Source organism: Lonchura striata, chromosome 1, assembly GCF_050655825.1.
Source record: "Lonchura striata isolate lonStrDom1 chromosome 1, ASM5065582v1, whole genome shotgun sequence".
NCBI lineage: Eukaryota > Metazoa > Chordata > Aves > Passeriformes > Estrildidae > Lonchura > Lonchura striata.
Window position 1 is genome coordinate 31190743 of NC_140703.1, and position 14353 is coordinate 31205095.

Sequence of the window (14353 nt, forward strand, 5' to 3'; positions counted from 1 at the left end):
GTCCGGTGCCGAGGAGTTTTCCCGAGCGCGGTGCCTGCCAGCGCCTGGGGCGGTCCCGGCCCGCCGCGGTCATCCAGAGGAGCTGTCCCGAAGTTTGGCTGCCAGCGCCTGGATAGGTCCCAGCCCGCGCTGGCTCGAGCGTCTCCTGGCACGCTGTTAAACGTGTCTGTCCTGCTCAGCCAACAGAAAGGATTCCCGCCAGCTGGCTTTGTGCCAGAGCGGGCAAACCGCACCGTCCCACTCCCTGCCCGGAACAGGAGGGCAAGGCAAGGGTAACCCTGTCCCGGCAGCGGGGCTCGGTGTAACCTCACCCAAACGCCAATTGTTCTTGTATTCGTAACCGTGCCAGCTGGAGCCCAGAGGGGGCTGCAGCAGCTCACCCTCGCTGCCGGTCGCTGAGAGCTCAGTGTCACCGACTCAGCCCACACAGGTTCCCTCTGGCACTTCCCCGCGGGCGCTCGGTGCCCGGAGCCGCGGGCACGGCGAGCCTGCCCTAGCGGGACTCAGCACCGAGCCGCTAAGCCGGGCTACAGACACCCCTAAAATCGCCGAGCCGCTAAGCCGGGCTACAGACACCCCTAAAATCGCCGAGCCGCTAAGCCGGGCTACAGACACCCCTAAAATCGCCGAGCCGCTAAGCCGGGCTGGCTGGGCAGACACCCCTAAAATCGCCGAGCCGCTAAGCCGGGCTGGCTGGGCAGACACCCCTAAAATCGCCGAGCCGCGCTGGCTGCCGCTGCTCCGCTCCGCTGCAGGCGCTCCGGGATGCGATGCGCTTGGCTCCGCTACTCGCAGCAGGGTTAACTCTGGCGCTGGGCCCACCTCCAGGTCAGGTTAGGTTGCCTTCCTCACCTGTGGTGCTGCGAGCCGCGCGTTTGGCTGAGCTGTTTTCAGTGCTCTGACTTGACAGAAACCTCTTTTTTTTTTTTTTTTTTTTTAATTGCTGCGTGAGTTTTCTGCCAGCTTGGCATGCTGGAACAGCTTTTCCGAGGCAGCATGAGTAAGAGGGTGGGACCAGGGACAGCACAAGCAGAGCAGCCAGCGGTTAGATCGGCTCGGGCGATGGTGAAACCGCAGCATCCGGAGCAGCGGGCAGAGGGAAACCTGCCGGCGGCTCCGGCCACAGCGCCCGCCTGTCCCCAGAAACTGCTGGGGCACTGGTCATCGCAGGCGGCACCAAACTTCCTCCTGGGAGGAGTCAGGATTAGCTCCGCGTTCTTCAGCAGGAGTCACATGAAGGCAATTGTTGATTTATTTAAATAAAAGGAGTTGGCAGCCTAATCAGTTTGGAAATTAATTTCCTTGTTAATTTGGGGGTTTTGACTTGCTCATGAATATTCACAAATGCTCATCTTGTTGTGGTTGTTTTTTTTTTTTCTTTTCCTCTCCTCTATGTAATTTATTTTTGTGATTGTCAGATCACCTCTGAAGGTGACATTTCTCTCCTCGTTCTGCAACGCAGCAAATGTATTCAATCTTATGCCTTGGAAGAGGAGCTCCAGCCTGGCACTGACATCTCTTTTACTTCTCTCTTCTTCATCAAAGTATCCTTTATAGCCACCTTCCTCCCTTCATGCTGCCTAGGAAGAAACAGGAGTGAGTCTCCTAGAAGAGGGCTGGCCTGGACGTGATAACCAGGAGTGCTTGTCAGAATGCCCTATACCTGGCAAGGGAAATTGTCACTTGAGGATTGGGACAAAGTGGTTAATTTTTCTTAGGGTGCCTGGAGTTTTCTGCTCCCCCTCCCACCCCGCACTGCCGAGCACCCTTCAGCAGCACGTGAGGCAGCGTGACTAACATCTGCCACAGACCTTGATTTGTCTTATCTCCTTTCCTTCTGAGGCGGCAAAGTCAGAGAAACACGGGTGTGTGTCTCTGGAGAGTACAGCTGATCTCTTTACCTTCTTTTCCAGCTCTCTGTTCCCTCCCTTGACTTATGCTGGGAGCTCTTGCTCCTTTCCACACCAGGGAAGAGCACCTTGGTTACCACTGTGGGTTTCTCCTGGAGAGACATGCCTGTGTCCCACATGTTTAGGGCTTCTGGGGTTTTGCAACACTGACAGGCTGGGCTCAGCTAAGGAGTGTGGTGAATAAAAACCTATGTAAAACCACTGGTGTGGGGCGCAGGAGGTGCAGCATGGGGTGAAGAGGTGCCCTCCTTACGCTGTGCTCATGCACAGAGGCAGGCTTGGCTGAGAGCTGGTAACATGATGTGTGCAGTGGAGACCCCCAGGCCAGTCTCCAGAGCAGCTCATTTCTTTAGAAAGGCCAGCTTTGGTACAGCCTCCATCTACCCATCTTGCTTGGAGCTGTGTGAGGAGGGGTGGCCAGGCTGCACCAGCCATGGGGCTCACCCAGCAGCACTGCCAGCCCAGCCTGGGAGCTGGGGAGTGGGTGACAGAGATGTTCACAACTCTGCAGCAGGGAAATAAGCCAGCAGCAATGCCAAGTGACTGCAGGAGGTAGCAGGGCCCTGGAGCAGGTGGTAGGGGGAGGTTAGCGGGGCCTCCCTCCTGGGAACAGAATCATGTGAATAACACAGCCGGGTTCCCACCTCCTGCTGAGGGCACCAGCTCCTGACAGGCTCAGAAAAGAAAATGTGTGGAGAAAGCCAGCCGGTTACCACGACAATTGCTCTCTCACAACCTTGTAACAACTTCTGCTGTGCAGCTTTGGCCCGGGAGGGTGGCAAACATACACCTCCATGCTGGCTCCTGTTCCATCCCCCATCCTTGTTGCCTCCTCCACAATCACATCTGACTGTCACGTTCCCACCTCAGCGCTTTCCTTCTTTATCTACTCTCCTGATTTCTCCAGCTCTCTCTTTTTTCACCACCCCATCGCAAAGCACACACCCCTGGCCCTTCAGTTGTGATTGCAGACCATCCTCCCGTGGTGCCACTGTGCTCTCCTGTACTTGAACACCTTTTGTTTGCTCCCTGTGTGTACACTGCACTGCTCACGGTGGCTGTCCCAGTAACATGGGTGGTATTTATTCTGTGTCACAGGATCCTGCTTGGCTGGCTCCTAGGGCTGGTAAACCTGGCCTAAGGAGGCCTGATGGCCTCATTAATCTGGCTCAAGTGGTACCTGAATTTGTTGGGGGTACTGACCAATAGGTAGAGATGGATAGATAGACTTGGAAGCTGTGATGATGTAGTGACACACATTTTAAGGATGGCGGCTGTTCATTCTCACCCAAATTTTTAGCTGCTTGTAGGACAATATTTGGTTTATTCTGCATCTGGTATTTTAATCTTGAGAGTACATTTCTCAGCAAGGCGTGTTGTCCTCACTCTTTTCAGGGAACTGACATCTCTTTGGCAATCGGCTGATTAAATCCCCTGGCAGCACACAGCAGAGAGCATTTCAGCACGTCATTCTTGGGGTTTTTTTTGTTGGGTTTTTGGTTTTTTTCTCCTACTGCATGGAAATAGATTGCATTTTCCCCTGCTTGGTAACTTTTCTGCTTAGTGTTGTTTAAGCTTTTAGAAATCCACGGTAATGGAGAGTTACAGATGTGTGTTATCCTGCACATGCTTGGTCGCCTGAATCATTTCATTATAGTGGCATCTTGCTCAGTTAAGGGCAAGGAGCAGAAACCACGCACCTGGGATACACTCTGGAATTGGAAGCACATGCAGCAACAATGCAATGCTTTTTCAGTGAAAGAAGTAAGTTTCTCTGAAACTGGGAGGACTGGGAACTTGGAGGTGGGTCCCTGTTGGGCAGGAATGTAACAAATTGTGATTGGGTCAGCCTTGGCTCCAGGCTGAGTTCATTTCACCACTGTAGTGTAGTCAGGGCAGTTAGTTACTGAAACTTCTGGCCAATGTGCCATGAATACAAATCCTATTATTTTGAAGGAGGAAAAAGTATCACTAATTGGATGTGTCAGGACAGCAAGACTGGCTGAGGACCTTCAGCACAGGGCAAAAATCACAGTTACATCAGAAGTGCCTGAGAGGGTCTCTCCTGAGTGGGCACGGCCAAAGGATAGCACATGGGCAGAGGCAAAGCCTGCTCTAGTAGGGCAATATGTTCTCTGTGGCAATAACCCCTGTATTTTATTAGATCCCCACAAAAATTATCAAGAAGCATTTTAAACATGATTCAGCAGTGAGCCCTTCAAATAATGAAGGTCCCCTAGGCTGCATTAACAAGGATGTAGTCAGCAGATCAAGAGAATTATTTGCATCCACCTGAGTGGTGTGAGGCCCCACCTGGAAGATTACACCCAAGCTGCAGCATAGCCAGAAAAAGGCCCCCACGGTGGAGGGTAGAGCACACAATGCACAAGGAGAAGGCTGGGGGAGCTGGGTTTGTTAAACAGGGAAGACCGAGGGGGTATCTAGTTGCTGTCTGCTCCTACCTAAAGGAAAGATGTAGAGAAGAAGAAGCCAGACTCTGAGAAGGCAACAAACAAGGGCCAAGAAACAAGGGACAAATGTTGAAACAAAGAAATTCTAAATGTGTGTAAGAAAAAACCCTTGAGAACAGTTCAGTAGGGAAAATGTGCCTTAAAAAATTGGGATATCTCCATCCTTGGAGATGTTCAAAGTTGTGTGAGCAAGGCCCTAAGCAAGCTGGTCTAGCTTTGGACTTACCCTGCTAAAATTTGGCTAGAGACTTCTGGAAATCCCTTCCCACCTGACTGTTTGTGTGGGTCAGTGTTTTTGTGCTGCTCATCTGCCATGAGCCAATGTTCAGTGTCTTCACAACGCTGGGAGCCAGAAGGGCAGCATGCTTGTTTGGCCCCGTGGAAATGCATCTGTGCTGACAGCAGCATTAGCATCTGTAAAGCCTTTCTGCACCAATGTCTCTTCTCCAGCTGGCTTGCCACCTTCTGTAGCACAACTTGTCCCATTTTATATTACAGATGAATCTCCTAACAGCAAGATCTGGTTGGTTTGGGGGTGACTCCTTAAGCTGACACCCATGTTTTTTTTAACATCAGCAATCACTGAAATGTCATTTAAAACTATATTGCAGCATGTAAGAGTTCCCTCCCTACACAAAACCCTCACCCCTTCAGAAGCAGAGAGACTTTAATAACTCCTTTAAATTCTTGGTTTAGGTGTCTGCATGTTTCTTTGCAGTCGGAGAATCTGTGATGAGTTTCAGGGGATTTTTGTTCTCTTTCAGAAGTTGGTCACTTCTCAGCCCCCCCATTTTTGAGAAACTTGCCCCTGTGATAGCCTAAACTGTGGCTTTCAGCTCACCAGGAGAGCAGAGGGGTGGGTGCTCAGGTGATGCATTCCTCACACCACCTTCAGTGCTCACCACAGTGCTGCTAAAACACCTCTGGGTCTTTACAGCTGCCTTGTGTCATTTCTCAATAAGAAGGATGATGCTGAAAAAGGTGGGAGAAGAGGATAGAAGAAAGGGTGGAGAACAGTAAACTTGATGTATTAAGGCAAAAGCAAACCTTGAGAAGCTCTGTAAAAGCATGACTGGAGCTCACCACCTTACCTTGATATTTGTGAGTTTTTTTTTTTTCAAAGCCATCTGAGGAAGGAGCAGTTTTGGGAGCAAAGATTTACAGCATATCCATCAACTTCAGAGTAAGCATGTCAGGGCTGTGAAGAAGGAGCTATATTTCAGGAAGAGAGAAAACAAAGTACTCTGGGCAGCTGCAAACCCATTAGTCTAGTCTCAACAGAGTATAAGGTTAAGAACAAATTACAGAAGGAAAACAGAATTAAAGCTACAGCAGTAAGTGGAAAATGGAATCAAATACAAAATGGGTTTATCAACAAAAGCACTGTGTGCCCTTAACTTGATCCTTTTCTTTACCTCCCTTCCCTTACCTGGGTTATAAAAGAAAATGGTAAATCTAATCTAGTTGGATTTCAGTAGGGCATTTGTTGCAGTAAGGGCTGGAAGGCAGCTAGATAAGCTGAAGTGAAAGGAATTAGTAGGAGAATTTTAGGTGAGTAAAATGCTGGGGAGAGGCAGATGATGTGTGGAGTCAAAAGGGAACTGCCACCATGGAGGAATGTCACTGGCCTTGGGAATAATTCTGCTTGCAGTAATGGCTCTAACTCAGCAAAAAGCATCATGAAAAGGAAGTTTGCTGATTAAATGCATTTAGGAGAATTACTCACAGTCTGAAGCAGAGAAGTGCGAGGTCCTGTTCTTTGCTCCTGCTAACAGGAATGTCTTTTACACACAGAGATTCGCTGGTTAGAAATGACAGAAGAAGAGACAGATCTGGGTGCATTCATCATTCACAAGATGATTATGAAGCCCCGATGTGACGTGATCACAAAGACAACAGCCTTAAAGAGATCATTACGTTAATCTTATTTAGGATGCTATGTACAATTTGTCACTCACATTCAGAGGTGGGCTCGGGGCTGGCAGCAGTGTGGGGGAGCTGGAATAACAGAGTCTGTCTCCGTGCCTACCCTTTCTCTCCATATGAGCGGACATGGAGCCTTCCTTAGCTTAGCAAAAGGCTGGAATGGATTAACTTCTCTCTGAAAACCCATTTTATACACAGGGATGTGCACAGCCATTACAGAAGGGAAGGAGCTCAGCCACAATATAGTTGGGCAGTTCTTTTCTCTTCTGAGTTTGACTCTTTTTAAGGCTGCACAGATTTACCTCTCCCTGCAATTTGCTCTGCTTCCTTGGCAGGCAGAGCAGGTTAGCACGACAAGCACAGCATTATAAGAAAAGATGTGCTGAACACAGGTCCACAAGCCCACATTTTTTCTGGTCCATCCCCCAAAGAGTTTTTCCTTCAAGGGTAAGAGATCAGTCTAAAGTCTTGTGATCTTTATGCAGGTAACTTCTCGGTGTTTCTTCCAGACAATGCCTGCTCTCATAAGCTATCTCAGAAAGGAAGTTTAAAACCCAGCATCTCAGAAGAGGCTCAGTTCTTTGGAGAAATACACAAAAGCCAGTCTGAACTAAATGTGCCACATGCCTCTGCAGCGGAACTGAAAGGGTTTCATCGTGCTCATTTTCATGTTGGAGAAAGAGTGGTAGGTCTTGAACCTGGTTTACACCTGGATGGGATTAGTGCTGATCTAACACTTGACTGAGGGTGGGGGGATTGCAGTAAGTATATCTTGCTGCAGCTTGCTTCTGACAATGATTTCTGAGGTTTATTTAATTTAATTGGGGGAAATGAAATTGGGACGAGACCTCGGGCGATCATGTAATTCAGCCTCCTGACCTGACGACAAGATTAAGTAAGCACAACTCATTCCTGACAGATATTTGTTGAACCTGTTCTCAACAGCCTACAGTGACAAGGCTCCCTGGCCAATCTAGTCCAGCGTTTTATTGCTTGATAGTTAAAAAGCTTTTTCTACCACACAGCTTAAGCTCTCAGTGATGAAAATGAACCTACTGATTTCCACAGCCCTGCTGAAAAGTGTCTTTCCACCCTGACAGTGCAATCTCCCCAGACCAGCTGTATGTACTTTTTGGCAATTGTGTGCATCTTCTGGAAATTCCAACTGTGTTTTTTTCCCCACTGTTTGTGCCTTTCACTCTATCAAAAGCTTTGGAGTCAAGACGTATCACATCTACTACGCCCCCCCCAGTCTGCCAGTGCAGTTACCCTGTCAGACAGCGAGATTAGATGGGCTTAATGTGATCTTCCTGATGAATTGGAGTTGGAGGGTTTTTTCAGGTTTGAAATGCCCATCGGAGGGGAAGCTAATTCATACGTGCAGCTGCTGCCTGACAGGGATGAGAAAGAGACGGGGGGAGAGGGGCCTGGGGCTGTGGCCAGCTGAAGGGGAAGGAGGCGAATCCAGCCAGGATAAAATGCAGTGCTGGACAAGTAGTCTGCTGCTGGGTTTCTAGGGATGGCAGAGTCTGCCAGGAGCCCCGTGGGTAAGCACAGCAAAGTGTGGAAGGACGGCCTGCTACAAGTGTTTTCACAGTGTGTAACATCAGAAATGCACCAAGCCTGTGCACCGTGAACCCCTCCGGAATTCATTATGGACTGAAACATGCTGAGAGGTTTTCAGAGTTAACAGGCTTGGGCTGCACCACTCTGGGTGGCTTTTCAGATTTCAGCAGCACTTGCGCCTTTATTGTATCCCAGAGTTTTCACAGTATCTGGAGCAGATCCCTCTGGGCAAGGCTCCCAAGTTTCAGGTAAACATCATGTTCAGGGAAGTACTTTTTTAGATGTGTTTACAACATCAGCAGGGAGAACTCACTAGCTGCCTTGCTCTCACTGTACTGCAAAGAGCTTATCTCCCAGGGTTACTTCATCATCCTCCTTGTGCAGTAGTTCCCAAAGAGCAAAGCTCAGCAGCAGTAGTGTTATTTAGTCACAGCACATCTTGCAGTCTTGCCACTGTTTCTCCCCCATATCACATACCTGGACACTCCTTTTTCCCCAGCAGGCAAGGCACACAGCCATATGGCAGGAGGAACAGCTCCTGATGAGAAGCAGAGCTAGTTGCAGAGAGTTTCCCTGTCCATCATGTCCTTTTCTCCCATACCATCTTCATCCTTCCTTCATTCCACCTCTTCCTGGGTCCTTGTTGGAGGCTAAGCCTGTCACCTGCTGAAGCCATGACGTGTCTGTGCCAGAGCACTCAGCCATGGGACACAGGGCAGACTGAGGACCCGCACTCACCCATCCTGTCACACAGCTGCTGCAGTCTTAGCCCAATTCAGCTATTGCTGCCTGAGACAAAGCCCAGGCACGGCTTGGCATGGCACTCATCAGAGAGCATTCCCAGGAAGTGGTTTCACAGAATCACGGAGCGGTTGAGGTTGGAAGGGAGCTCTGAAGGTCGTCTGGTCCGTCCTGCCCCTGCTGAGGAATCACCTCAGTGCCTCTATCAGCCAGGAGCCAGTGCTGGCACTGGCCTTCCACAGGACATTGTGCCACTGCTCACCCTCTGTGCCCGGCCATTCAACCAGGTTTCAGCCTCCTCACTGCTTGCTCATCCAGCACAAACATGAGCAGTTTGTCTGTGAGCATTTTGTGGGAGACAGTGTCAAAGGCCGTGTTGAAGGTGAAGCATTTTATCATAGAAGGTTATCAAGCTGATCAAGCAGGACTTCCCCTGGGTGAATCCATGCTGACTCTTCCTGATGATTTCCTTGTCACCCACATGCCCGGAAATGATTTCCAGGATTACCTGTTCCATCATCTTCTCAGGGATCAAGGTGAAGCTGACTGACCCTGGATCCTCCTTCTTGCCCTTCTTGGAGACAGGAGAGATGTTTGCTTTCCCCAGGTGTTCAGGTACTTCTCCCAGGTGCTATGACCAATCAAGAGTTATCAAGAGTGGCCTTGCAATGACTCCTGCTGGCTCACTCAGCACTCGTGGGTGCATCCCATCAGGATTTGATGCATTTCTTCTGTTTCAGAGGCAAGCAGATCCAACTGCCTGTATCCATAAGCGTGTTCTGCCTGTTTGACAGAGCACGGTCCCTTTCTCATTTTGCACTCTCCATCCTTATGTTCCTCACACTCCACAGTGCTGTCTGCTTTCTGGGTAGTTTTCCACTATTCAAGCTGAGTGCATATGAGTTGGGAACTTGTTCCTGGGCCCTCTTACTAGACCCAAAAGTTCCTGGGTTATTTATTGATTCTCCACATGGAAGCTTCTCTAGACAGGGCTTTAGGGAGTCCAGCTGTGGCCAGGTGTTCTGCCTGGAGGGAAGTGGCACATGTTTCCTGCCCAGTGCCTCACTGGAAGCAGCAAGTCCTTGGATCAGGGCAGGTGAGTCCAGAGACACAGCAAGTAGCATTCTGCAGGTTCAAGTGCTTCCTTCCCACTCAGCTGGCTGAGCTCCTCCTCCCAGACAGGCTGGCATAATGATCTCCACATCCTCAGGGCAATTCTCAGTCTCACCTAGATACTCAAGAGTTCCTAGAAAATCTTTTGCATCATTGCCGGGCCTCATTTTAGCAAGGATGCTTGTGTTTTCCAGGAACTCTCTCAGCACCACGGTCACCTGGGGCTTCGTTTCCTCCAGCCTTGCAGGCAGAGTGAGCATCTGTCACAGAAGCCTTGGCTCTGTCTGAGGAGCAGCTGCCACCTGAGAAATCACTCTTTGCTTGCTCCCCGTCTCCTTTTTCTGGAGTGGAGCCCTCCAGGCCTGCCAGCTGACGGCCCTTTGCTTCCCCTAGATCAGCTCCCATCATCTGCACATCCTTGCTATGGCAAGCATGGCCAGCTGCCCTTTTGGGTCAGCAAGAAGGCAGGTACTGCACACAGCACACATACAAAAAACTTCAGAAAGTAGAGAATAAATTTAAGAAATGCTACTTGCTCCCTCAAAACTTCTGGAGACAGGAGCCCAGCACAAAGCCTGGCTGGACAGAAGGGTGCTGAGCAGCCTGTCTAGGGCAGGATTTGTGGCTGTCCTTGATACTGAGCTTCCTGTAAGTCACTCTTTAGAAAATATGTACCTAGCAGCAAACACTATAAGAAAATTTGTTTTAAACAAATTTAAATTAGCAGTTTCTAAAACACTAATGTTTTAATGCAGTGAGAAAGGTGAGCTGGAAATGGCAGCAGCATGGGTAACAAGGCAGTGGTGTACAGAGGGACTCCCCCTGGCCATTCTTTGCTTCTGTGCTTGAAACTTATGCAATCACCGTGTATTAAAATTTCCAAAATTTTCAGCCCTGACTCTTGTGCATTATACATCTCCGTAGCTGTGCTGGTAATTCTGGTCTGAATTTCCTTAATATGGAGCCTGGGATGGGGCTGAAGCTCATGGCAGCCTCCTAGCATCCTTCACCTTAGACACAGCAGCCTCTGTGGTAGAAACAGCATGATTGCAACTGCACAAAAGGGCAAAGAGCCGATGCTGCCAAAAATCACAAGAGTCCTCCCCAGCTTGTGCCAAACCTGCTGGGCTAGCTAAACTTGCTGCTGGAGATGGCTTGCCCCCTCCCCAGTGACCCCACAGTGCAGTGGGTCAGGTGAGCACTGGTGTGCTCCTCCCAAAGCCTGATGCCATGCAGCTGGATTTTTATGAGCTGACGCTTGCCAGAAAGTTGCTGCCTTCGGTGCTGTTGCAGAGTGGAGTGCCTGGTGAAATCTTTACCCCAGGACATCCTAATCACATGTAATCTCCTTCTGTCCTTGAAAGTGGTGCACTGAAAGAACCCGGCATCCCATGAGCAGAAACACTTTGCCATTCATCCCAGAGCTGGCAGCCAAAATCCCCCCCCCACTTGCCCCCAAGGGCCTGGCTCTCCCCTCCCTGCTCACCCCCTCTGGTCCCAGGTAACCCTCCCAGTGATCATCACAGAACACTTTCTACTTGATGCAGTGAATGCAGACGGAGAGCTGACAGTCCCTCTGGCAGCTGCCAGCTCAGAAGGTGCACAAGTAAGGTTGCCTGGGCATGTACTTTAGCTCTAAATGCCCTGTTTTTCCACAAGTTTGCGTTTTGATGAACATAATGTTCTGGGAATGAAAGAGCTATCACCAAGCAACATTAACTCTGTGTTAACAAAGAGTTTTGACATTGAATTTAAGCCTGAGGACAGTGCTGGCACAAGAATGAGTTATCACAGGCTGGGCCATGGGTACACTGAGGATGGAAATTAGAAGGAGCTTCCTACCTGCCTGTGCAAAGATCTGGAACAGCCTTTTAATAGCAGCAGTGAGGCCAGGAGACAACTTGTTGTGGGACTGGAAGTCTCAGAGCAAGAGGATAAGATGGGGCCGCCAGCCCAGGCCAGGAGATCTCTGCCAACCCTCTCTTCTTACGCAACTGCAGGACATTTTCATAAGGACTCTGCCCTCAGAGCAGCTCAAGCCCAGCTGGGTGCCTGGGGCTCGCCTGGAAGTGGGGCTGTGGGATGGTGTCCTGGGGATACTGCAGAGTGCTGCAGGGCTGTAATTACCCAGGGAGTGAGGATGTGAATCCTCCTGCCTCCAGCGTGCAGAGAGCTAAGCACAGAAATCAGAGGGGACAGCATGTGACAGGCAGGCCCAAAACCAATTGCTTCAGGTGATAGCTGGGTGTCTTGCAGATCTGAGGGGATTTCTGATGAGCCAAAGAGGGCTTCTCCACACTGCAGCCCAGGGGAGAGTGAGCTGGGCACTCAAGGCCTTTGAGGCCAGCTCCCCCACTGGCTTAGTGCCCAGCCAGGGTACAGATTACTGGCCAGGGTCCATCCATCACCACCTTCCCAGAGTATGCATCAGTTGAATGAGACCACCTTGGCACAGGATGGCAAACGGGGATGAGAGAAGGGGATGCCCCAGGAGCTTCTGTCACGAGGAAAGATGACAGCAGCTCTCCCAGGACAGCCACAGGCTGGGTGCTACAGTGAACCAGCTGTGCCTGCCTGGGAGCACCGCCTGCCTCGCTCCTCTCTGCTGCCAGCCCTGGACACCAGCAGCCCCGGGACGTGGCCCACAGCTCCAGCCATCCCTGCCTCCCAGCACCCACTGCACTCAACTGCCCAGCACAGAAATCCTTGCATGAAACATCTCACTGACAGATGACAGTGGGTTATATGAGCCGGGGATAAAATGGGAGTTATGGGAAACTCAGTGCTTGACTGTCTCTTTTCTGTTCTTTAACAGATGATTAAGGCCTTGCCAGAGTGAGGTCTACATCATTCCTCAGAGATGAAGGTTAGGGGTTTCAAGCCTAGCCACTGACTCATAACCAAGAAGAGGAGAAAAGGGAAAATTAGCATGAAGAATGTTGCTGAAATGGCTTCAATGTTGTTCAGAGATTATCGTAGAAAATATATTGCTGCCTGTGTTATGGCTGCTGTGTTTAGTAGATGTTCTTAATGGAATCTGATCTTTTTAAAAACATGGAACACCTGTGTGTAGAGCATTTGCCTTATACCTCAGATCCACTGCCAGAAGGGGCAGATTGGTAACAAGCTTCTCCAAAAAGTGTCTTTAATTTCTGATGTTGTAACACCAGTGCTTTCTTCTAAGCCTACATGCCTTTGGATACCTTGGTGAGCTGTTGAACCACTGGATGGCATGTCCTTGTCCAGAATTTAGCCCGGCTCTTCAGGGATTAAAATTTGCTCCCCATGAGTGCATGTCTGCGCACCCTTCTGGGACATGAGTTTGGTGCTCCAGCTTCCCCATTAAATACTCAGTTTTTGGCTGCACTAACTGGCAAACTCAGCAGAGGCCTGGAACATGACCTTCATCTAAGCTGTGTCACCTCCAGCGCACGTTGCTTCTGGATCAAGGCTGAGGCAGGCGGGGGAGGCTTAGGCTGCTGCTCCTGAGATAACTGGAAGGATCAGGGGAGCTGGGTGGGTGCTCAGTCTAAACAATGGCTTCAGAGTCAGGGCTGTGATCATACTCAAATTAATTTCAAATATGCACAGTAACACAAGAAGCAATTTGCATAAGACGTCACATGGAGTTGCATACAATTTCGCATATTTAAACGAAGTACAATAAAGCACAGCTCGGGCGGGTGTGTGAAATCATTTGTGCAGTGAACTGTGCACAGAAACGACGTACAATTATCACCAAAGAAGAAAACAAATGGCAGCAACCACCCAGGATGCAAAGGGAGCTCAGAAGTTGTGAAACACCAGCTTCTTCCTTCATCCACCATCATGATAGATGTTTGGAGTGAGGTTATCATGCACTTCTTTTCCAGCAGGCCTTCCTGGTGCAGAGGATGCTGCTGGCTGTTTCATACCACTACACAGTCCTTCCTTCACATTTGCATCCTTGGCTTCAGCTTTGCTAAGCACTTTCTTCAGGCATCATTATTTCTGGGCTTTCCAGTGCATAGACTTCCAGGTCTGAGGGACTTCCCGCTCACCAGACACTGCCTGGTACCTGCTCCAGGTGGTACTGTCCTTGCCCTTTAGTGGGAAATGCCAGAGGCCAAAAGACTGGCTCTGGGAGCACAAGGGCAGACTCTGACAGGGTCATTTTTGGTGGTCTCAGTGCTGTGTGTGCTCAGACTGTGATCCCTATGGCTTAGTTCTTGGCACTGCTGTAGGTCACATGAAGTGGACTCCATCTCACCTCCTGGAAAATGATGGCCAGACAACTAACACAGATAAGGAAGCAAGAAAAGGGAACAGCATCCCTTAACTGGCAATGTATCATCCTTTGGAGCAAACATCAGAGGGCTGAGACATTTAAACCTGAAAAAGGGACTTTCAGCCCCTGACCCAGATTTTGTGACAGTCCTGCATCTCTCCCATATGGGTTGGGTCAGCACTGTAGCAGTGAGGCTGAGCTCTGAGGGCTGACCCACGAGCATATGCTTTCCCTTCCTTCCCCAGAAGTCAGGGGAGGATTCAACTGCTGCTTCTGGAACAGCTGGAAGGATCAGCAGAGCTGGATAAGCACTCAGGCTAAACTGGGGCTTCAGTGTTGGCAGCACCCTGGTCCCTGTG